Raw genomic sequence first — 22,784 nt, forward strand, 5'->3', positions numbered from 1 at the left:
TGGCTGGTTGGTAGTGAGGGAATCCGAGGAGGATGTCATGAGGTTGGTGGGGGCGGAAAAGAAGATTGACGCACCAGGCACCACCAGTGCTAAAGCCGGCCGTGTCCACCAGGATACAGATTTTGCGCAGAGCGGTAGCCGTAGTACGACCAACTCATATTTCAAATCTGGATTGAATGGAGCGTATGACCTGGAATACACCTGTACCTATATACAATAAGACCCTCTTAAGACCCTCTCGGACTTTTAAATGCTGATACATGAGTTTGGTCTTCATACCTACTTGTGCCCCTTCTTACCCCCTTTTATCTAGCTTCTTTTACTTTTCTTCTATCGCTTAATTTTATGTCATATCACACACCCTATGGGTTTATCTAATCTTCATATGTGATTTTGCTCTTACTTACCGTCTGCTACCTGGGATTTGCTCTGTATTCTGGACCCTCAGGTCTCGATCAACCCTCCAGGACTTCACGCACCTGATATGTAAACCTTAAATTGGACCCTTGTATCCTCTGATTGTCCTTTTTTCTCTGTTCATGTTTTTGAAAAATATGCTCAATAAAATTTGCCTGAAATTAAAAAAATATTTCAAATCTGGAGCAGGGCTAAGGTTTCATTCCTTTCTCAGAAAAAGAATATGGACCATTTGTTTACATTTTGCTTTTCTGGAACTATGAAGAGCCGACAGGGGAAATGGCAGTTACCTCTGTTTGCTTTAACGATCCAAAATTAAACGATTTAGATGCTCTCGAATACCTTTTTACTGATCTCTTTATGTGTTTGCTGTTTTAGATTTACATTTCAGACGGGAAAAACAGCAGATTTCACGACAGTTTCCCAATTATTGGACATAAAAACAGGCCTGGCTGGTGGAAAACAAGACAGGGATAACTCAAGGTGGATTAGGTGGTACAGTGGAACCGTGCAACAGTGGTTGGCTTCCATTAGCAAGCTTCATTCCTGCTTCCTTGCTTCACCACATTCTGTAGGCCTAGTTTCTAGTTCCTAGCATAGAGGCACTGTACCCTGCTTCACTGACCTCCCTTGGTGCAGCAGTGCTTCTGTCTCTCTCCTCTAGTGGGATCAGGTATGTACTGCAGTATGATGTCACTGCTGTGAATGGCCTCTCTCGCCATTGCATCCATTATGTTGTGGTTATAGTGGGTCGCATTAACATCGATTCACCAAAATGCCTGGGGTAGCAGAAGTGATCTCATACACTCTTTGACTTCAGTGACATCACAAGAAATGACATCATATGGCGTTTGATGCTGAATCCCAAGAAATGATGCCACAAGACCTTTATCCTAATGAAATCCTAATCATTGACACCATTGAAGCCTAGTATATACCTTAAAGAGAACAAGTAGAACTAAATCGCAGTTAGAGGTTAAAAAAAAGATGTATTTAAAAAACAGTAGTGGTTAGACCTTCTAATACTAATTCATATGCACTATAATTGCAAACAAACTATGTTGTTGGCCTGATTTACTCCTTTTCATTGTTAATAAGTTTTGACATTATCGCTTGTAAGAAACTATCACACTTGCGAAGCACAAAAGTGATAGTTCTGCTCAAAAATATTTTTCACATATTCACAATAATGGGCGGAGGTAATAATTAAAAAAAATATATTTTCTCATTTCTTTACATTTATTTTGTATTATAAAAAGTATGCATTCCACTTAAAGTGTAGTCTGCCGGTGGGATCTGCAGAAAGTAAACAGTGTTCATCAAAACACTGTTTAACTCCTGTGTTTGGTACTGCTTTTGCTACCTCTGAGGCCATGGGTCGCAAAAGAAGTGCTAAGAGTCGCAAGAGGTAAGTCTGATCGAGGTTGAATTTCAGGCTGTAGAGGATTCGGGCCTTCTCTGCCCTCATCTGCAGGGTGTTGCGACCCTAGCTATGTTCTCTCAATTATAGTTCTTCATGTTTAGTTCTTGCCTTAGAACTAGGATTTGGGGGCTGCAGTATGGTTAGGTCGAGGCCTCGTCGCACTGCGTAAGCAGTGGGCCGAGTCCGAGATTTTTTGTTTTGGCTACAGTGGGGCTTGAACCCGCCCCTCTTCTCCATTGGCTGGCCTCGTAAATGCTGGTCAGCCATTGGAGAAGAGGGGCGTCACTCGGTTCAAGCCCTGTCTTTTCCAGATTCGGGGGCGTTTCTCTCTTGTTTTTTAGGCCCCACCCCTTTTCTAGTGATAGGCGTTACACCCTCCCTCTCGCCGAGGTCCATGGATTCGAATAAATGCTTTTGACTGGAAGAGTCGTCGCACCGAGTGTTCTAGTGTACCCTGAGGGCTGGTTGACACTGCGAAGGATGACAAGCAGGATGTCTGAAGCACAAAAAACAAGACCATTAATTCTTCACTTAGACGCACAGACACATAAACCCATGATCCGGCCACCGACGCAAGGCCTGCCAGACTGGGCGTTTGACTCCATTAAACTCCGTCTCGCGCTTCACCACCGGCTTCCAAACCTCAGCCCCCCTGGGCAAATACTCAGGGCCTCGGAGACCCCATGGGGTGTCCCCGTGTTTGTACACGAGGCCGTGGTCTGCGCGGGAACAATTACTCCAACTTAATACTCTTACTTCCATCCACTTAAATCTCAGTCGCTCCGCACCACTTGCCAAATGTAGCATAAACAGATGCGCAAGCTTCACACCCAGGAATAGGCGGCCTCCCGGGGGGGCGTGCAGGGCAGCTGGCAGCCTGGGCATGTCCCAGCACGCTCCTGCGGGTCACGGCTGGGTGCAACACTGGCGGTGCTCCCGGGGCAGCTCTGCAGCATGTGCTGCACCTGTTCAAGGCAGGGCCGGGTCACGGCTGCTTGCAACACTGGAAGTGCTCCCGGGGCAGCTCTGCAACATGTGCTGCACCTGTGCAAGGCAGGGCCCCAGCTCACGACCCTTTCACTCACCCACTTCTTTTATTTCCCTCCTTCCACCCTCCCTTCCTCACCAACCTCCACTAACCCCCCTTCCTTCTTTGCGCACTCCCCTCTTCTTCCCCCGCTCCCCCTATTTCTCCCGCCGTTCCTCATTTCTATCCTATCTCTTTTCCTTCCCTCCGCCTTCCTTGATTTTTCTTCTTTCCTTCTTTCCCCCTTTCGCGTCTACCTTTCCTCCACTCTTTCATCCGTTCTCATCGAGTCCTGTGTCCCATACCCTTCTTCCTCATACCCCCACCCTTTCCTTCTTTTTTTATTTCCTTTTATTTCCTCATTTCATTTCCTCCTTCCTCCCACCTTTCCTTTCCTCCACAATCGCTCCTTTTGCTTCATTTATTCTTTTCTCTGTTCAACCCTTTTCCTGTTTGTTCACATCTCCCCCCTGCACTATCGTTTTCCTCTTCTTTTCCCACCCACCCTTTAACACCCCTACTAGTTGTTGATTACCCTTTCTTTTCATTCTTTCTTTTCAGATTCCTTATGCCCCGTGCCCTCCATCCTGCCCTCTCGTCCATTCTAATCTCTCTTACTGCCCGCCCCCTCTTCCTTCCGCCGCTCGCTCACACAGTTTCCCCTTTTCGGCAATTCACCCTCTATTTCTTTCTTTTCAGCCCCCACCCCCTCAGCATTCCCAGCCTCCGGATGCCCCATTTCCTTAGGGTTCAATTCTTGGCTGATGTTCCCCCTCCCATCCCGTGTGCCCCTTTTCACTAAGCGCTGCCCTCCACCTTACTTCTCTGCTCCTCCAACTTGTGCCCCAATGCACCGTGGGTCCCACCTTCTTTCCCTGCCCTCCCCGCCCACACCTTGTGCCCTTTTCACCAGGCGCTGCCCCCCCTTGCCTTGGGTTCCACCTTCTTTCCCCCTACCCCCGAGCTTGTATCCTTTTTCACCAGGCGCTGCCCCCCTTGCCTTGGGTTCCACCTTCTCCCCCCCGAGCTTGTATCCTTTTTCACCAGGCGCTGCCCTCCCTTGCCTTGGGTCCCACCTTCTTCCCCCCCCGACCTTGTGTCCTTTTCACCAGTGGCTGCCCCTCCCTTGCGTTTCACCTTCCTTCCCTGCTCCCGTCCCCACCTTTTGCCCCTTTTCACCAGGTGCTGCCCCCCCCCCTTGCTGTGGATTCCACCTTCCTCCCCCCGCCACACCGACCTTGTGTCCTTTTTCACCAGGCGCTGCACCTTGCCTAGGCCCCCCCTGTGTCCTTTTTCACCAGGGCTACCCTCCCTGGCCTCGTTGGTCATTCTGGGCCATCATCACAGTGCCCTGTTATGTGTACCACTGTTCCTTACATTTAGACGTAAGTATCCACTTTACAAGATCTTGGTGGCCTATAGGGCACCATTCTGTTTGCTTCAATACCCCTACGAACGTCATGATTAAAAAATAAAATCTCTAAGCGAACAGATGAGCAGACAGAGCAAGGTGTGTGTGATTTCGAAGCACGCGTGCAGCAGTCTGGGGTACATAATTCTAAGTGGAGATTTGTGGTCCAAAAATTCCATTAGAGCTGCCTCCAATTTGCGAGACGCACTTCCAAATGGTCGTACATCTGGCACTAAATTCTTATACATACAATGAAAATCTTTTGCGGGAGAACTATGAGGTCACACAATGCAAACTGTTCTTATCTTCTGTAGAGACATGGGAAGAGGTGAAGGCATTGCCGGATGTAGTACCAGAACCTGAAAAACAAGTGTGGGTCAGAGCAGTATGCACAAAAAGGCAAGAAAATGAGGTGTGGGTGAACACTGATGGGAGACCTGTTTTACCAGATAGTTTGGTGCCTCCTATGGTGGTATTCTATCATGGTCCTGCTCACACTGGTAGGGATGATATGATGCGTCTATTTCATAAGATATGGTTCAATCCAAGTTTCAGATCAGTTGCAGAAGCCTTGTGTTATTGTTGCATAGTGTTTCAACAACAAACCGCAGGGGAAAGTACTCTTGTTATCATGAATCAAGTTGGAAGATCATGGGCTTATTTCAACTGAATGCAAGTTGATTTTTGTTGAAATGCCCCTTTGTAGTGGTTTGAGATACCTTCTTGTGATTTTGTGTGTGTTTTCGAGGTGGGTAGAAGTTTTCCCCATCAGACGAAATGACAGCCTTACGGTAGCTAAACTATTGTTCAGGGGGCTAATATCACTTTTTGAATTTCCAACTTCTTTGGAGTCAGACCGAGGGACACACTTTAACAATGAGGTCCTAAAGATGTTATGTGCAGCATTGCAAATTGATCAGAAGCTCAATTTTGCTTATCGTCCAGAAGCCTCTGGAATTGTGGAGCAAATGAACGGAACATTGAAATCCAGAATGACAAAGGTGTGTGCTTCCACTTCTCTGAGATAGCCTGATTCATTACCTCTTGTGTTGCTGAGTCTTAGAAGTACCACACTCAGATGAACAGGACTATCGCTTCAGAAAATCATTATGAGAAGGGCTATGAGACAGCCTGCAATTCCAGTTAATGCATTGATTGACATTACAGATTATTTGGTGCTCAATTACTATAAATGACTGGCTGGTGTGGTACCTTCTGTGACTCAGCAGGTTGGGGAAGCTGCAACTTCACCTCAACAGGACCAGTTTAAGAGGAACAATCTTCATGGAACTTGCTTTTCTGCTAAACCTAATAGCATCTAAATCCAAATTCATAAAACAGTCGTAAGAAGCGATGGATCCAAATGCGGTATCATCAAAACGCAAAGTGATATGTGCTTGTATACTTCCTACATTTTCTGTTGTGTTTGTAACATTGCTTATAGTTTTAAACCTGCCTCATCATATTTACATGAGCAAAACCTACTGCTGCACCTAAAAATGGGTTTGTGAATATTAATGAATTACTTGATACAAATGATGGATTGTTGCATGGAAATCAGTCCACTAGCGATTTTTCAGCTAATGTAATAAAACAATTACTCTATGAATGCATCAGCACCGTGGATGCTAGAGATTGCTATGTGTGTTTGCAATTGTCTACATCAGTTACTGAGGGGGTGACCTACCATCATCTACCTGTAAACACATGGTATTTCTTGTAGTGTTGTAGCAAGCTTATTTTATGGCAAGAGACAATTTCAGCTTTATTGTTCTAATGAGGATCTAATCTTTTCTGAAATACCTGAGAGTATTTAAATCCTGGGCCTGATACTAAAACAGCTGAATGATGGGAACATTATTTAAGCCTACACAAAGTCTAGACACAGCTTATGCACACTGACACAATTTAACATGCCTTTTGCATAATGTAGAAAAGGAATTTGTAGAATGAATAGAGGGTAGATGAAGAGATTTTATGGCTAAAGCTGCCAATCATTCTAGGATGCCATCTTGGGCACGTAGGGAACCAGATCTCAAAGCCATAGGAAACCAAGCTGGTATTGCCTTAGATTGGCAAAGCAGGGGGCAGCTATGTATACTAAAGCGTAGAACTGAAGCTGATACTAATTGTGTTGGTTCCAGCGAATGTGACGCACATTCCAAGTTTTGAAAAATGAGGGATTGTTTTTGGGAGATGTTGATTCAGTATTCCCTGGGGTTTAATATATTTGTGGGCAGAATGTCTATTATTGGCCACCTAAAAATTGTATGGATCCTGTTATATGGGGATTGTTTTTCCAGAAATCTACCATATGAGCCAATCTGATGGAACCAATGGAGATTCTTATAGGAGATTAAAAAGAAGAGCAAGTGCAGGGGAAGTAGTAGGGGACATTTTTGGAGCTCTTATACAATATGTGAGGGTAATACTGAATTTACTGATACTGCTTGAGGATTCCTAGCAATTGATACTGAAATGATTGCCATGAGATCTATGGTACTTCAAAATCGTCTTGCTTTAGACGTCCATCTTGCAAAAACACTTTGAGTCTGTCGAATGCTTAAAGTGTAGCATTGTTGCACTTATATTTCAAAGAAAAGTAAAGACTTGAGAGGTTACATTCGGAACGTCGCTCAACTTGAAAAAGACTTGAAAGGTTTAAAAGTCAATGCTGTTTGGAAATCAATTGGGAAAGGGTTTTCTTCTATAGGCAGATTGCTTGCAGGAAAATGGGTGTTTGGGAAAATCTTGAAGCTCATCTTGACAATTGCATTATGCATACAGACCTTTGTTGTTATCTTTAAGGTCTAAAGATGAAATAGAATTGGAGGATAGACAGTTTGGCTACTACAACGAAATAAAGGATTTGAAAAACTCTAGACTAAAATTAATGAAGACTACAGAATTGTAATGTGTGATTTCAGATTAAAATTTTATGAGGGCTTGATTCACCATCAAATGGGGGAATGATGAAGCAGATATACTACTTAATTTTTATATGACATAGCAAACAAAATTATTTTTGAAAGAAAACGACAAATGTGCACAATGGATGCTCATTTACGTTGATGTGTTTTGAGAAATAGTTATAAAGAAACTTATTTACTGCATCATAAGAATGATTATTACTATATTTGCTCAATGGGCATTCACAGAGAAGAAATGGCGTTGCACGTAAATAATAAATCTGATGTCACTGAAACTTTCACCGAATAATCTTTATATATGTACTAATGTAACATATCTAAAACTACATTTGTTTATAAGATTTTTGAGAGAAAGGTGCATGTTGGTACTGACGAAATGCAGTATGACGTTATAGTTATACATCTGAACAAAAAAGGTTGAAGCTGTTCCTCTGGGTTGGATGTCACCTACCAGCTGGTTTAGTGGTGGTGAGAGGGGACTGGAAAAAGGAGGTAGTGGGATGGGGAGATCCCACTTTGGCAGAACTAGGGTCCTCACACACCCAGCAAGCTAGGTGTCATGCTTCATCATATGGACCTGCACATCGTTGAGCCGGCGCTGCAATGCTCAACGGCACCCGCAAAGGGGCTCTTTATCGGAGATCTTTTGTTCCTTTGCCATATGATGAAGTGGGGGTATGTGACCCGTGGGTGTGTAGATATGGTGCGGTGCCGTGAGTGCGTATTTAAAAAAGCTTGGATATTCCAAGAAGATAAACTTTATTTTGGCTGGTAATCCTCCTTACTAAAATATTATCTAATTGAGTGGCAAAGCCCTGATGAGGGATATTCATTGAATTGAAAGATTTTGTAGTCATAGAAAAAGGACCTTCCTAGTGGGTGCGTGTTGCCTCAACAGGGGCGAGCAGGTCGTGGGGGCCCCTCAATAGTAGGAGCCTTGTCTCCGATGTAGTCCACGCTGGGAACCTACCCTCACCTCCCGTCCCTGGACCGGGAGGCGAGGGTAGGTTCCCAGCGTGTACTGTATCCTGTTTTAGGAGTTCTCATGGGTCTACAAGGGCAATTTGATACAAATATGTTACACCAGGAACATCTGCCTGGGAAACTGCCCTTTCGAACTTGTTCATGTGCTTTGTTAAAAGATCTTTGTTTAAAGATCCACCTCAACTGGATGATCTAATCATGTGCGTAACCTGAAATGCCTATATTTCCGAAAAATGTGCCTTCTTATATCTCTTGACAAGCATCCTATAAGAACTGACCAATGGACTGAGTGGTCTGATCTAATAAGGTAACCTAGAAGGTGCCACCCCAGAACTGTGATAATATAATACCCATTGGATTGATGATTGGAACACACATTCTTTTTGCCACCTTTACCATGCGGACTCCTATCGAACTGAGAGACAACTATCGGACTAGTGGACACGCCTGGCTGGTGCAAACGCTGTGTGCACTATTCCCCGACTTCTTTCCCCCATGGGAGAGAATCTTTGAGCTGACTTGATTCCTGTCCTTTCCTGAACTTTCCTTCTAGAACTTTGATAATTAATGGCCCATAAAGATCAATTTGATGATTCTGTACTCTTAACTTTTAATGCCTGATATTGGTATATTTACTTCCTAAAAATACTGATGAAACCAAACCATTTATAAACCCTGTTTCTGTCTGTCTATGACTAGTCTCCAGTACTTGATTGTGCATTTCCATAGTTTAAATGAGGGATGGGAATTCTAACATAGAGGTCTCTAGTCTACAGGTCTGCTGTTACTATTTAATATAGCTTTAACTGAGTTGCTTGTTTGCATGATCCTAGCTCGTCTAAATTTCTTCAGGGGATTTGGTTTAGCAGTTATAATTCTGTACCTATATAATATATTGTTAAGAGTCATATACAAGAATCTAATTACTAGCTTACAGATCAGTTATACAAGCCCTGATCCTCATTGGATGACTGGATTGGATCCCCTATATACGACCCCTGCCTGTACTGTTCAAGATCCATTGCAGGACCAAGTAAATGACTCTGAGGTGCAGTGGCAGGTAAATTTAAGACCAATAGTACATGGGACCAGTGGCACTACAGCAGCCCTCCTGGTACACTGTCATTAGACCAAAGAGTACACAGTGTTCTTTGGTAGAATTTCTCTTCCTGTTGTTCATCTCCTAAATCATGCTGGGAGACTAGGTGACTATCCATATGCTGGCTAGCGCTGGCTGAGGTCCGTATAGCGGCCAGTTTCTTCTGCGTATATCCAACTACCCAGAATATGGTTCGGCTTCTCCTCCTGTATGGCCAGACAAATTCCTTTCCTCTCTGAACAGGCAGGCAGAATATGAGGTGTGAGGCGGACCCTCAGCTTCCCTACTTGAGTGTGCAGACTTTGGGTGATATCCATCACCTCTGAGAGATTGGCTGTCATGCAGACACCAGCCTTTGTATCACAGCAGCAATTGTTTCTATTGATGTGCCTTTCTACTGATGATGAAGTGCTTCTCATTACCTGTAAGGTCCACAGTGTTCACAAGTGCCAGTATATCAAGTGAGTAGATTATACTTGTCTGAACAGAAAACGTTCAACAGTTCACAGCTCTATTACTTCTGTTTCATTCAAGCATTCCAGACTGATTGTAAAGACAAGCTGATGTAAAGGTCTGGTGTTCTTGTAACTGGGGTATGTTAGCTTAAGATGGTTTTATAGAACATGTTCTGTATAAATCCCTGAAGGTACTCCAGAGCACCAGCCTAAAACATTTGTGGGCCACTGATCAATAGCATTGGAGTTCCTGAGCATTCAGTGTATGCTAAGTTTACATTAAAGTTCTGGAAAGCCTTGCATAGTAATGGCACCATCTTCAATAAGCTTCTGAATTTAATTTAGATCTGTTCCTCTCAAATCCCCAAACATAACTCATGCAAGGGATCATCCATGAATGTCATACTGGTGTCTTTCTCTTGATTTAGTTTCTGTAGGTAAATGTTGGTCTAAGCATTTGGGTTTACTACATCTGATCACTCACTTCTGAAGATATCTTGGTCACTTGTCCAGACGGCTCTGTGGGTCAGATCTTGGAACCTGAATTTAACCTCCAATGTCACTGACAGCCAATGCAATCTTTCTCAGGTAACATCCTGCCTGATCTGAGGAGTCTTTGACTCTTTGACGGCAGCTAAGCTTGATAATTCACCTGCCATTAATTGTGTTTAAAAAGATAGTTAAGCAGAGGGTTGGACTGGAACAGAAAATAGGCCCCTGGGTCCAAAATAAAAGTGGCCCGCATTAGTGAATTAGACAGTTAAAAAAAAGTGATCCATGTTAGTAAGATGAGACAGTTTTGAACCTCTAAAGGCACTCTGTATACGTTTTTTGCAAGATATAGAACACTGTGTGGATTTGTGGTTGCAGCAGGCAATATTTGTGTTAATATCATCGAATGCAACAGTAAACACCATCCAAACAGACCATAAAATAGGCCTGATAAATGCAGAAAAACTGGCCCACAAACTGGCATGTCAGAGCAGCTTATCAGGCATTGCCTGACTGCCCTATAGACCAGTCTGACCATGGTTAACCAACAAACTAAACTCCTATATTTTACTCCACAAGTCCTGTTTTTGGAACCTAGCTCGTCGGGCAATTTTAAGGGGGGCAAGTCAGTTGCTCCATAACAACTTTCTGCAGTAATTTGAAGGCACATTTACTCACCATCACCCATGTATGGATTTGCAGCAGGTATTCATGGAGTAGCCCTGTTTCAATATTGGTGTCATTGACAAACATCTAAAAGTCTAGAAGGTGAGATCTGAGTTCCCTGCCATAAAATAGTTTGGCACTGAGTGGGGCCAACGCTCGAGGGATTCCACCTTTGAGGGAGACAATCAGTTAACAACCCCTTTTAATCTATTTTCTCCTAAATTTCAGAAAGTATTGTAGGCATCTCGTAACTTTCCCAATAACTCCTTCCAAAACATTTATCCTCTTTAAGCAACCAATGGGGTCCACTGGATAAATGGTGATGGATAGATTGTATTGAATTGTAATTGCAAGTATTACACCTGATGCAGAAACGCACCAGAGGATGAATATAACTCTCTACTCTGTTCTTGGTTGGTAGAGTACTGAACGCCAGTTTGGTTGAGTTGGACATTAGGGAAGACATCCACGAGCAGCCCATGGCATGCACTGGACAGAAGCAGCCATGACAGATGCTCTATATATTTCCTCAGAGTTACTGATGAGAGACCTGCAGTCAAACACTGTATACATTCAGCTCTCGCAAATTATCTGAGTTCATCTAAGAGCAACAAATAGTCACCCACTTCCCATACACAGGATTTTGTGTGCATCCAGAGTCAATTGCATTGTATTGCACTGTAGTTGAATTTATATAGTGCTTCCTACCCCTGATGAGGCGCTAAAGTGTTTGGTGGATTGGTAGCAGGCTACTCTGTGGGGCAAGAAAAAAAAGTAAGAGGAACATGAGACTTTGACACAGTTCAGGGCAGGCCAGTGGGGACTACATTGCCCAGCTTCATTTGTGCCAGGAGAAGCAGTGTCGCTTGCCCAGCCCTGCCCCACCCCACCTGCTGCTACAAGCACTCGATCCCTCCTGCGGAGTGGGAAGAGCAATCTGAGACTTTGCCGAAGATTGGGGCATACCAGTAGGAACTACACTGCCCAGCATAATTTGTGCCAGGAGAGGTGCCGTCACTTGCCCTGCTCAACCGTGCCTGCCGTTACAAGAATCACAAGGGCACCAGCCCTCTTGCATTATGGGAAGGACAACCTGAGACTTTGCCACAGTTGGAGGCACACCAGTGGGGACTACACTGCCCAGCATCATTTGTTCCAGTAGAGGTGCCGTCACTTGCCCTGCCCCACCGTTACGAGCACTCAAAAGGGCTCCACCCCTCCTGCACCATGGGAAGGGCAACCTGAGACTTTGCCACAGTTCCGGGCAGACCAGCAGGGACTAGACTGGCCAGCATCATTTACACCAGGAGAGGTGCCATCCCTTGCCCTGCCCTGCCCTGCCTCCTGCTACAAGTGCTCAAAAGTGCTCTAGCCCTCCCATGGCGCGGGACACACCCGGGTCGAGACTGGGCCTGTCTTTATCCGTCATTGACTGGATGAGGCCGGGCTCGGACACCCTTCTGACACTGGCTTCCTTGTGGTAGGTCTGCGAGCCTCTATTTACAACTTTCGAAGCTCAGAACCATTCTCTAACCTTGGAGGCCATCCTGCTTGTTTTGTGTCGTTGTAGCTGCTTTTTAGGTCTCGCAGAGGGCGCTGGAGGGTGCATGCGCTCCTCGCTCTGCGAGGCTTATTGTAATCGGTAAGATTTCAGAAGTGGTGTTTGAGCCCCCGCCCCTGCATTTCAATGGCTTGCGTCATCATCCATGCTAAACTGTGGTTTTGGACTGTACAGATGGCTTCCTAGTTCCTCCTTGTTACCGCCCTGTCTAATTTTAGCCCCGCCCATCCGGACTGCACGGTGTACTTGCGGCGGTACACTATTGACTTTATTAGTTGGTGCAGGCACTTTTTTCATTAAAGTGAATCTTCTGTCACGTCTATGCATAACATACATTTTTGTGGCATTACACTGTTTTCTTTATTATTATTGTTGGTTGTAGGCAATTTTTCATTTAAGTGAAGCTGCTTTCACGTGTTCGTGTTGTGTTGATACGTGCGAAGGAAGCGCCGAATGTCCTCCGATTGTCTAATAATAAACCATGGAGAGGTTAGTACATTCGGGGCAATACGCTGCGTGTTCAATTGTTGCTCTTCTGCTTTCACGGGATTGCTTAGTACGTTCGGGGCAATATGATGCGTGTTCAATTGTTGCTCTTTTGCTTTCACGGGGGAAGTTTAGAACATTTGGGGCAATACGCTGCATGTTCAATTTTTGCTTTTCTGCTTTCACGTCGCTGTGCATGTTTGAGTTGTGTTGATTTTTGGCGAAGGAAGCGCGGACTGTCAGATTGTTTAATAATAAGCCACAGACAAGTTAGTATGTTCGGGACAATGCACTGCATGTTAACTAGAATGGGGCGAGCCATGAGACAAAGAGGGAGGTAGAGGCTCACGGGGAGACAGAGCGAGAGAGACACAGAGGCAGTTAGAGCTTTCACGTGTTGATGCGCGGCAAAGGAAGTGTCGAATGTTCTCCAATTGTCAAATAATAAGCCTCGTAGAGGTTAGTACGTTCGGGGCAATACGCTACATGTTCAATTGTTGCTTTTCTGCTTTCACGTCACTGTGCATGTTTGTGTTGTGTTGAATTATGGTGAAGGAAGCGCCGCCTGTCAACCGATTGTGTAATAATAAGAAACAGAGAGGTTAGTACGTTTGAGGCAATACGCTGCGTGTTCAATTGTTGCTCTTCTGCTTTCATGGGAGAGATTAGTACGTTCTGGGCAATATGCTGCGTGTTCAATTTTTGCTTTTCTGCTTTCACGTCGCTGTCCATGTTTGTGTTGTATTGATCTATGACGAAGGAAGTGCTGACTGTCCACCAATTGTTTAATAATAAGCCACAGACAATTTAGTACGTTCGGGGCAATACACTGCGTGTTAACCAGAATGGAGTAAGCCATGAGACAAAGAGGGAGGTAGAGGCTCATGGGGAGACAGAGCGAGAGAGACACAGAGGCAGTAAGAGCTTTCACGTGTTCGTGTTGTGTTGATGCATGGTGAAGGAAGCGCTGAATGTCCTCCGATTGTCTAATAATAAGTCACGGAGAGGTTAGTACGTTCTGGGCAATACGCTGCGTGTTCAATTGTTGCTCTTTATGAGCATCTTTTCCAAAGTATGCATGCTTTCAAGTGCCAAGCCGACACTCATTTCCTAGGGTGCTGTATACGAAGACAACTCTCTAATACCTGCAGAAATGTTTCCAATACTCACAACATGGTGCATTCCACAGCAGCAGGTCTACCGCAGGAAGAAAGACTGACCCTCTTCAGATAAAGCTGATCTATCTATCTGCATGTAAGTGAACTTTGTTGCTAATATGCCATTGCCTGGAAGGCGTTACAAACCTCTAACAGCGTGACTCTCACATAAAATGACAATGAACATGTCAATCATTGTAACACATGTTGAACAATTATCAGAACAAAGCAGCTACTCACATGTACTACTTTCAAGGTGCACGCGCATACCTGCCAAGACCCGTGTGAATGCACATGTATAATGGATGAGGTGTAATAGGCATAAAGCCTTCAGGGGAACTGTAGGCTAGCGATCAAACATGCAAATGTGCCACACAACAACACATAAAAGTACAGCAGATGACATTTGTGAGGATTCTATATACCAGTGATGTATGGCACGATGCTCCAATGGTTTACAAATGCTAGTGACATGCTGATCTGCTGTACAGATGTTAACAAGTGTTCACATGGAATTCATTTGTAGGGACAATCTTCTATTGTCACAGAAAGTTTCTGTGTATAATTGTATCAATAATGTAAGGATTCAGAATATAAAACAGTTTAAATCTGTCTGAAAGAGTTGAAAGTTTCTTATAATTTTTAGTCTGATCTAAAATTGTTAAGGACACATAGTCCTGCTGGACTAAGTTATTTATGTTACGTCAATTATTGCACAGGATTCCAAACATGAGTATTACATTTATGGAAAAACAAAAGGCGCATGTTGTTTAAATTTTTTTTTGATAAGGTGATAGAGAACCCAGGTGAAATAACCATAACCCAACATCTAGAAGAAGTGACAATGGAGTGAAAAAATACAGTGAATTTATGAGATTATTGGTTTTTGAAGGAGGTCTAATGCTTATACAGACAGATTGAAAAGGAGCAACCAGAGTGCTTAATGTGCCTTTGCCTAAAGACTGTCCTTTCCTTGGTATCGATGACATTTCAACCCTATAAGGGATAGGAGGGTCTCATCAGGATTGCGATGATCTGGGGGGCTACCCCCGACCCCACCCCCCCATAAGGGACACCACAAATGTGGCAATTGCATGGCCTGTCAATATACTGTCAATACTAAAGAGTTCATACATGGAGAAGTGAAAATGACTTTACAATGGCACACGAACTGTGCTTCAAAGAACGTCATTTATTGTATCTTGTGTCTGTGCAATCTAATATATATCGGGCAAACAACGCAACCAATTAAGGCCAGAATTGGACAACACAGAGGCAGGATACAGTGCCACATTGACACGTCTCCCCTTGTACAACACTAAACTGAACAACATCAAACACCGGAAGATGTAAAATGGCAGATTATAGAGCAAGCCATACTTCCACCAAGAGGTGTGGATGTCCTCTCAATTTTACAGAGGTTAGAATGCAAATGGATTGATAGATGAAATTCTAGCAGACAAGTTTAAACACAAAGTAAGAATGGTGCAATTTTGTAACCTTGATGAACTGCCCCTCCTGATACAAACACTATACACCTCACGTCTGATAACAAAAGATGGCAGATTATAAACCACACTAAGCTACTGCTAAAAACGGAAAGATGTCCCTTTGATTTTACAGAGTATCAATGAATGTAACTCTGTCGTAATGTCAGACTGGTTTAAAAACAATAAAGGAATGGTGTAACTCTTGCAACTCTCATAACCTGAGTGCAATTCTACCTGCCCAGTATACACATTTGCACTCTTTTTGAATATTAATCGTATAAACAAATATAAACCACTATATGGACAATGACTACGTGAAATTGGATGACATAATATATACTTTTGTTTTTATGTCCTAGTTTTGTATGCTGTATTTTGTTTGTCTCTCTAGATATGTATATGTATATAGAATTAATGATGATTCCAAAAAACAGAAAGGACTCTTCTGAACCTATTATGTTGACAATTTATTATGAAATATGTGTAAACAATTAAGGATGAATCAAAAAAGAAATAACTTCTCTGAACGCACTATTAACATTTATGTTGTTAATCCATTATGAAATAATCTCAAATTCCTTGTAAGAATGTTTACTGTGGTATTTAAAAGGGCATCATTAATTCTATTGAAATTAAAGAGAAACAAACAAAGCCGTTCTCCCCCGGTCACCATGACAACCGGGTCCGAGCGTTTAGTAATTCTTCCAGCTTGAAGAAAATTAGTGCTGCAATTTTAGCCAAGTAAGATTACTTCCAGATTATATCCAGTCTGGTGACCCAACACTAGATATTGCAAAAAACATAGTTGATGGACAGAATTCAGAACAATGTCTTACATTCACCCCAGTACAAAGATCTGGGCCTAAATCCATCGTTTGCCCTGTGCCTCATGGGAACAGTCCAGCCCGAGCTACCTACCCATGAGGCACAGGGTCAAGGCTGATTTGCATATAGCCATTGTCTGACCCAGGGTGGTGTGGAGTGCAAAAAAACGATGGATTTAGGCCCAGATCCTTGTACTGGGGTGAATGTATGACATTGTTCTACATTCTGTCCATCAATTGTGTTTTTTTCAATTTTCACCCCGAGTGTGCTGGGTATACTCAGACGTGAGTCCCAGGCTCTCCACACCACTGGAGTCAAGCTATCCAGGCTGATGAAGGCTGATAGCCAGAAACCGGTCCTTGGATGCTTGATTCCGGTCTAGGAAAGACATGGCTTGGTAGTTCGGACTGGACTGTTCCCATGAGGCACAGGGTCAGAGCTGATTTGCATATAGCCAGTGTCTAACCCAGAGTGGTGTGGAGTGCAAAAAAAACGAAGGATTTAGGCCCAGATCCTTGTACTGGGGTGAATGTATGACATTGTTCTACATTCTGTCCATCAACTGTTTTTTGCAACCAACACTAGATATAGCTTAGTACAACAGCAACCAACGAGTCTCCGATTGGGAGTGCGTCTTGAGGAGAACCGGCCAGACAGTTGTGCAACTCTGGGTGCATCGATGAAATTCCCGAGTTTTGTACCGGGGAGGCTCTTTGAATGTTTTTATCTTGGTAAGATTAACCGCCCATCTCACATAACTCCCACATGCCCTGAGTAGCAGCATTCATAATCAGTGGCGGCTGGTGACATTTGAAAGTGACGCGGCGTAAAAGGGACACCTGAGTGCACCACAGCCAGCGAGCGCAGACAGGAAGCCCAAGCGACATAAGGGGGGATCGGGGAGGATCCCCCCTGAGAAATTGTTTTTAAAAGATGGGCAAATGGTGCATTTTCAAGCAATTTTGAGAAAGCAAGAAGATTAATAAAGCAATCGTGAAAGTGTTGTTAGTACATTGCACTTCTCCATTCTGGAACTGACCCTAAGGCAATGGTAGTAATGTGCAGAGAGTTAACATGCCTACTGCAAATAAAATATAGCTTGCAGATCACAAAAAGGTCATATAATGTAAATAATTCAGTGGATTACTGCTTTTGTTAGAGTCATGCTTTTGTTACTTGCAGTTTAAAAGTTACAAGTTAGTGGATAGAGCTAGTAACTTTCATCAGAGAGCTGCATAAAAATTGCAGGACATAGGTTAGAGCGTTATGACTTTTTTTCTCCAGTCATTCATTATCCTAATGTTGCGAAAAAGTGTGCATTTGGCTAGAAATTAATTCTTATTTGTATAGTCAACACAACCATGGTGTTACAATGGGTTTTAAATTATATGTTTGTGCTGCTCCAGACCAAACAGTCAGTCTTAAACTATACTGCCTACCATTATGGATGACATGTGACACCTGCACCATGTAGTCACGTTTGTTTTATGTAACATTCCCTATGCAATGATTTCACATGTATGCCATTGTCTCTGTATAATGTGTGTGTGTATGAGATGTAAATGGCTCTGAAATCCAACACTCCACAGCACTATAATACAAAAGAAACGCATGTGACAGAGGGGCTATGTGGAGATGAGGGAGGAGGCTATGTAGGAGCATAGTAGATGCATGAGACAAAAGAGTCCCAGATGTATTCGCCTTACAATGATTGCATGTAAAGATGAAGCTTGTCTTAGCTCACTGTAATTCAGTTCATACCTTGTACAGTGGCGGCTCCCCCATTAGGGTATGAGGGCGTCGCCCCATTGCTTTCTCGCAGTGGGAGAAGGCAGAAACATAAACGGTAAAAACGACCATTTATGTTTCTGCCTTCTCGAATTGCGAGAAAGCAGAAGTGTCACTGTGCTTGGTTGGGGGCAGTGGGTGGGGGGTCCTACCTGAGGGCAGGGGGAGTGGCTTGCCCACTGTTTTGGGTACTGACTGGTTAGTCGGCCCTGGAGCCAATTCAAACAGTCAGTAAGTACCCACAATAGTGGATAAGCCACTCCCCCCAGGCCCTCGAGCAGGACCGCCCACTCTCCCTTTTTCTCTATGCAGAGAAAATGTCCCGGATGAGGCGCTCTCCTGCTGCGCCTACCAGCATTGTGATTGGCTTCCGTTGCGTAGGGGAGGGAAGCTGCATGCTGGCTGCTTCCTGCAACAGGAACACGTGGATCCACCATTACAGCTTGACCAGCCTGGAGCGGAGGCGGTGTGCACTCAGGTGTGTTTTATTTTAATTGTTTATTATTCCCCACTCGCGACCCCCCCCATTTCCCTCCCTCGAGCATGCCACTTCTATGTAATTGGGGTTGACTACTGTAGTCCGAATACTCTGCCGATGGATCGGAATAGATTGCCTGGCTTGCAGAAGCTGTTGCTCGTGTGGTGGAAATAATTCCTTTTTAATCCTGCCGCGAGAACAGAGAATCATTTTGAAGAATTCTGCCACATTCTATTATTATCCATATTAAGTAACTTTTTACACAGTTGATGCCCCCTGCAGGTTTGGAGCCAGAGTGTAAAGTGTTTGTGGATACACGTGTGTGCCTAAAAGAATGTTTTAAATGTGCTTTACCAATCCATATGTAAGATGGATAGAAGAGCCGGCAGTGATTTAATAAAAAATCATAAATATGCTTCCTGCAGGCCTGCCTTTGTGTCTGCTATTTATTGTTCCTGCCCGTGCTCTGACTCATGCAGCACTTCAGCCGGAGGCCGTCCTGGCCAGACAGCAGCAGTGAGAAGATTGGCTGACGCAGCAAGTTTACTACCTTCCTCAGACTCTGTGAAAAGGACTGGGCGGGAAACAATGTTCTGAATTTTAATCGAGAATAAGCAGCAGAGCATTGGTCAAGACAGTGGAAATCTGATGCGATTATATCGCGAGGGTGAGGGTCGATAAACCAGCAATCGGTTAACCAGATGAGTGACGCCAAAAAAGGCCATTCTCATGACCGAGTAATCAAATTTGCCCATGGATGTTTCACAGTGGAATTATGTTTTAGGTTTTTTAAAGTAGAGTGCTTTTAGTATTTATTCAAACAATCGAGCTTCCTTAATTATTAGGTATTTTTCTTGTTACTTTGTGTGCCTCTGTGTATGTGTTTTTGCAGGTTTTTAGGTCTCGCCTTTTCCATCCTGAAGGAATGGAAAATGGAGAGAATTCAAGTGCTCAAAATACTCGTCAAACCAAGGGTTTTTTGGTGCGGTTTTCTTCGAGTTCACGTGGCCACAGGCACGCGCTTTTGGCCCATAAACTTTCACGGCCATCTGTTCCCCAGCTCCAGCAACTCCCCTCTCTCTCCCCGCACACAGCCTTAGTTGGATTTCTCCTCCCCCTACCCATCCGGCTTCCCTCCGCGCGCCTGCCACACTTCTCCTCCCCTCGCTCGCATTCCCGCCCCCCCACCAGGCTCTCCCCTCCCCATCCGGCTTCCCTCCGCGCGCCTGCCACACTTCTCCTCCCCTCGCTCGCATTCCCGCCCCCCCACCAGGCTCTCCCGCCCCCATCCGGCTTCCCTCCGTTATCTTTTTCAGTCTCTCGCCCTTTTCTGTCTTGTCCCTTCCTCTCATTCGCTGTCACCCTCCTGTTCCCTCTCTCCCAGTGATCAGTTTTTTTTTTCACTCGTCCTTCCCTCAACACCCTTCCTCTTTCCAGTTCCACGTTTACTCGATCGGTATTGTTCTTTTCCATGCCAACCCCCCCCTGCGCCCTCTCGCCTTAGTCTTCCCAGAACACGTCTCTCCTTGGGGGCGAATGCCTCTCATTTCTAAAAAGGAAGTCACCTTTTTCTGTGAATAGCGAGTTGTGCCAACAATACAAATCGGTCGCCGATGCGAGCTCATGAGTTCCGTATGCGCACACCACCCCCGTCAGATTCACCGTAACCACCACCACTACAATTCACCTCACACACTTCCCATTAATGGACCCAGCAATGTCTGCAGATGCACGAGGGGGCGGGGTCACATTCTGGGCTGGAGAAGCTTCAGGGTGGCTATGATGCGCAGGATGGTGGGGGCATGGAGGAGGGAGCATCTATCCCAAATGGTTTATTCAGATGAGGGAGTATCGGTCAATGACGTTCAACCTCTTGTGCGCACCCATCGAAAAATAGCCACTGAGTTATCAGGCAACAAATATCAATCTAGATCAGTGCCATCACACTGGGACCAGGTCGTCTTCCCGGCTCGTGCCTTCATTACAAAGTCATGAAATATTTCCAGATCTGATATCAATTCAATGTATTCCAGAGGCATGCCATCATATTCCAGAACCGAGTCATTTTCAAGAACCCTGTTCTGCCTACAGAGCACTCTCACCGGATCCAGAAACCAGGCATCATCCAAGAAACATGTCTTGGGAATTCTTACATCATTTCATAGCCCTTGCTTCGTAATCCAGAACCCGTCATCATTCCAGAAGCGTGGATTCATTTCAAGAATCTTGTTTTCATTCCAGAACATCCTTCACCATTTGATACTCATTGTATACTCATGGCTGCAAACCAGACATTGTTCACACCCAGAAAACAAAGTGCTTTCTAGAAACCTATAAGCACTTGTAAAACTAGCGGAAATACATGATATAGTCTCTCTAGAGTCCCTGTGTGTTTGCCTGTGCACACGCGCGTCTAATTATACGTAAGTATATACTGATTTGTATATTATAAGGTGTTGGAGTGATGGCTGGATTCTGTATGCATGCATGTGCAACTAAATATGACAAATGTGTGAGTGCGTGTATACGTACATCTATTTGCATACGATTTTATGACCTAACAACTACTGCCTAAACCACGACATCCTCAATAACGAAAGCTTAACAACGAACTGCATTTAACCACTACTTCTTAAACAACTACATCCTAAACAACGATATTAATTAGCTTAAAATGCCCATTACCAATTAATGCTATTTTGTTCTTTTTATTAAATACGTTACGAACTGTGTTATTCCGAGTGCACAATAATGCTGAGTGAAGCACAATGAAACCTTTATTTTTTAAAGGTAGGATTGCGTTCATTACCAATTTTGACATTGGAAAGTCATACTTGACAATACATAAAAAGAGAAGAAAGGTGCGTTAAAACACACTGCGCCACTTTATTTTTAGTTCATCGTCTTTTTTTAATACTGCTGACTGCAATGTAGACTAAAATTGCGGAATGACGAATTAGAAATGTTAAAAAAAATCACTTTGTCAAAACATCATTAATAATCACATATTCACTCATAAAATATTTTTTTTTAAACGATTGCAAAACATATTTCAATTCAAATATAACTCTAGAACATTCAATTACATTTAAAAAACGGACATCCACCATTGTAGAATCAATAAAGTTAAATACAGACTAGTTTTCCACACGGAGATGAGTGACGTTATGCTATGTCACTGGCCAATCAAAATGCAGGATAGGTGAATGGGACATCCCTATCATTCTTGCCGGATATTGTTGTTCCAATCAAGGTGAATGTGTCCTGGAAATGAAGATGACGTGTCTAACATTCTTCGTGGTTCCAGTCTTTGTTGTTCCGGTCGTCGTGGTTCCATACTTCGTGGTTCATCCTGGTTCGTTATTAAGACTTCGTGGTAAACGTAAGTCGTAGTTCAGACTTCGTTGTACAGGATGTTTCCCATTTGCATACATGTGCACGTGTAGCTAGACTGATATATATGTATGCGTATGATTGAGTATGCAAAAATATGATTGTATATATTTGTTAATTTCAATACATATTTATATAAGCAATCTAAAGGGTATGAATGGCCATGTGTTGGTGTGTATGTGTGTTGTGCGCGTTTGTGAACATGAATGTGTGTTGATGAGTGAGGTATTGGCCATGCAAGTGAGAATAAACTTTCCTTGGTTGGTTACTTTACCCTTAAAACAAAAAGCTCTGAGAATTGTATCCATTATTTGGCAGTATCTGGCCTCGGGCTCTCACGCACCAGTAGACAATGTAGTTTCACATTATGTGTCGCAGATGGATGGGGGAGGACCCGCAGGGCCCTCCCCTGGCCCGCCTTTACAGAGCACAGCCATGCACGCCTGTTCGCCTGCTTTACTAGCCCTGCCAAGATTTCCATCAGCCCTTTAGCGAGACTCTCGCACATGCCATTGAGGCGAACTGCAGTCAGAACTACTGGCTGTGAGACATTAGTTCACTCAGTTACCATTCAGATGGGCGGGGGTATTCTGCAAAGGCTAGTGAACAAATGTAACACATACAGACCATGGTGTGCACAGAATAAAGCAGAACTCGGTGGAGCAAACGACAGATGAAGGATCAGAGAGACCAGTGGGCGAA

The 22,784-nt window shown here is 43.9% G+C and overlaps 1 protein-coding gene across 1 annotated transcript in view; it reads right to left on the reverse strand.

Annotated features, from left to right (window-relative positions):
- LOC147750992 (uncharacterized) overlaps window positions 1-22,784 on the reverse strand; it is a 540,733-nt gene that overhangs the window by 179,412 nt on the left and 338,537 nt on the right. The gene's annotated exons all lie outside the window — the stretch shown is intronic.

This window comes from Lissotriton vulgaris, chromosome 1_1 (genome assembly GCF_964263255.1).
Source record: "Lissotriton vulgaris chromosome 1_1, aLisVul1.2, whole genome shotgun sequence".
NCBI classification, from domain to species: domain Eukaryota; kingdom Metazoa; phylum Chordata; class Amphibia; order Caudata; family Salamandridae; genus Lissotriton; species Lissotriton vulgaris.